The sequence below is a fragment of the Pinus tabuliformis genome, chromosome 8 (assembly GCF_031772625.1).
Source record: "Pinus tabuliformis cultivar Carrire ecotype Pingquan chromosome 8, CPIR1, whole genome shotgun sequence".
In the NCBI taxonomy this organism is placed as follows: Eukaryota; Viridiplantae; Streptophyta; class Pinopsida; order Pinales; family Pinaceae; genus Pinus; species Pinus tabuliformis.
In genome coordinates, this window is record NC_142294.1 from 1,792,555,204 (window position 1) to 1,792,558,420 (window position 3,217).

Sequence of the window (3,217 nt, forward strand, 5' to 3'; positions counted from 1 at the left end):
TATTAAAATTCAAATCAAAAAACTAAAAAAAAAAACTAAAAACCTATGTAACATTAATACTAATTTAACCTAATAATAAGGAACCTGATCCCACTATAAAACTTTAATATTTTAATATTAATAAACCTAGATTCTATATAACCTAATATATAATAGAATTAATAACAATAATCAAAAACTCAAGAAACTAAAATATATAAATACTATTAATATCATTAACTTTTATATAACTGAAAACTCTATTAATATTGCTTACTTAAACACTAAAATATATAATAATAACATAAAACCTAATGTTTATATCACATTAAAAAAATTTATAATCTAATGATTATGAAACTAAATGATTTATAAAACAAGATCACTAAAACCTTAATAATAATCTAACCTAGAATCTATCTAACTTAGAATATATAAAAAGAATGTATATCAGTAAAGCCTATTCTATAATTAATTTGTTTCAATAAGGCCTATTCTATTCTATTAAATTCACTATGGAGCTTGAAGAAAATATGAGTATTCCTTTCTTGGACATTCTTATCATCAGAAGAGAGGATGGCTCTCTGGGCCACAAGGTGTTCAGGAAGTCAACTCACACGGAGAGCTACCTTCATGCAGATTCCCACCATCACCCAGCCCAAAAGCTTGGCGTTCTGAACACTCTTGCCATTAGAGCCCTCCGAATATCTGACTCAGATCATATAAATGAAGAAAAGAGGCATCTGGTCTCCATCTCCCCTGATATTAAATTCACTATGGAGCTTGAAGAAAATATGAGTATTCCTTTCTTGGACATTCTTATCATCAGAAGAGAGGATGGCTCTCTGGGCCACAAGGTGTTCAGGAAGTCAACTCACACGGAGAGCTACCTTCATGCAGATTCCCACCATCACCCAGCCCAAAAGCTTGGCGTTCTGAACACTCTTGCCATTAGAGCCCTCCGAATATCTGACTCAGATCATATAAATGAAGAAAAGAGGCATCTGGTCTCCATCTCCCCTGATATTAAATTCACTATGGAGCTTGAAGAAAATATGAGTATTCCTTTCTTGGACATTCTTATCATCAGAAGAGAGGATGGCTCTCTGGGCCACAAGGTGTTCAGGAAGTCAACTCACACGGAGAGCTACCTTCATGCAGATTCCCACCATCACCCAGCCCAAAAGCTTGGCGTTCTGAACACTCTTGCCATTAGAGCCCTCCGAATATCTGACTCAGATCATATAAATGAAGAAAAGAGGCATCTGGTTTCAACTTTCAAAAATATAGGCTACAAGGATCATGAGATTAAGAAAGCCATAAAGAAAGCTGAAATGAGGTTGTCATCTCCCAAATCTAAAGAAGAGAATAAACCTCAGGATGGGAAGGTTTTTCTACCTTATATCCATGGGGTCACAGATAAAATGGCAAAGATCCTAAGAAAGAAAAACATTATAACTCAATTCTCAGCTCCCGGTACCATCAGACAAAGTTTAAAATCTGTTAAGGATGATATTGACAAGAAGCAACTTAAAGGAGTTTATAAAATAGACTGTTCATGTGGAAAAAGCTACATAGGCGAAACTGGTCGCTCCCTCCAGACAAGACTGAAAGAACACGGCGCTGACATCAGAAATGAAAGATCTCGTACCTCAGCCCTGGCAGAGCACTCCTCGAAGACTAAACACCACATCTGCTTAGAAGACGCATCAATTATCGCAAGAGAAGAGCAGCATCAGAGACGGAAAATCAGAGAAGCCCTCGAAATCCTGAAGCATCCTTGTAACCTGAACAGAGACAGCGGTTTGGAAATTAGCGGAAGTTGGCTTCCACTGATCAGTGATATCAGGAAGCGTATGCCAGGCCTCAGGTAAGTTGTCAAACAGGTAAGATGATTAATATATATATCTAAATAAAAATAAATGTCTACATATGAAAATTATAGAATAGGCCTTATTGAAACAAATTACTTATAGAATAGGCTTTACTGATATACATTCTTTTTATATATTCTAAGTTAGATAGATTCTAGGTTAGATTATTATTAAGGTTTTAGTGATCTTGTTTTATAAATCATTTAGTTTCATAATCATTAGATTATAAAAAAATTTAATGTGATATAAACATTAGGTTTTATGTTATTATTATATATTTTAGTGTTTAAGTAAGCAATATTAATAGAGTTTTCAGTTATATAAAAGTTAATGATATTAATAGTATTTATATATTTTAGTTTCTTGAGTTTTTGATTATTGTTATTAATTCTATTATATATTAGGTTATATAGAATCTAGGTTTATTAATATTAAAATATTAAAGTTTTATAGTGGGATAGGTTCCTTATTATTAGGTTAAATTAGTATTAATGTTACATAGGTTTTTAGTTTTTTTTTTTTTTTTTTTTTTTTTTTTTTAGTTTTTTTATTTGAATTTTAATATAGAGCTTAGGTTTTTATAGGTTTATGATATTAATATTAATTTTTATGTTAGTCTTTTAGATATAAAAAAAAAAAAAAAAATTAATATTGGTTTTAGTTTTATGTCTTTGTTTTATAGATTTTTAATATGTGATAGTAATTTATAAAGATTAATTAATTGATATTAATTTATAAAGACTAATTAATTGATAGTAATTTATAAAGATTAATTAATTTATATTAATTTAATATAGAGTTTAGGTTTTTATAGGTTTATGATATTAATATTAATTTATATGTTAGTCTTTTAGATATAAAAATTTTTAATATTGGTTTTAGTTTTATGTCTTTGTTTTATAGATTTTTAATATGTGATAGTAATTTATAAAGATTAATTAATTGATATAAATTTATTAAGATTAATTAATTGATAGTAATTTATAAAGATTAATTAATTTATATTAATTTAATATAGAGTTTAGGTTTTTATAGGTTTATGATATTAATATTAATTTATATGTTAGTCTTTTAGATATTAAAATTTTTAATATTGGTTTTAGTTTTATGTCTTTGTCTTATAGATTTTTAATATGTGATAGTAATTTATAAAGATTAATTAATTGATATTAATTTATAAAGATTAATTAATTGATAGTAAAAAAATTTTAAAGATTAATTAATTTATATTAATTTATATAAATAAATATAATAATATTAATTCATAATGATATAAATAAAAATAGTGAATATCAATTCATAATTATTAAAATCAATTTTAGGTTTCTTTTAGAATCTCTCTTGCCGACCTGTGCTGTTCCTTT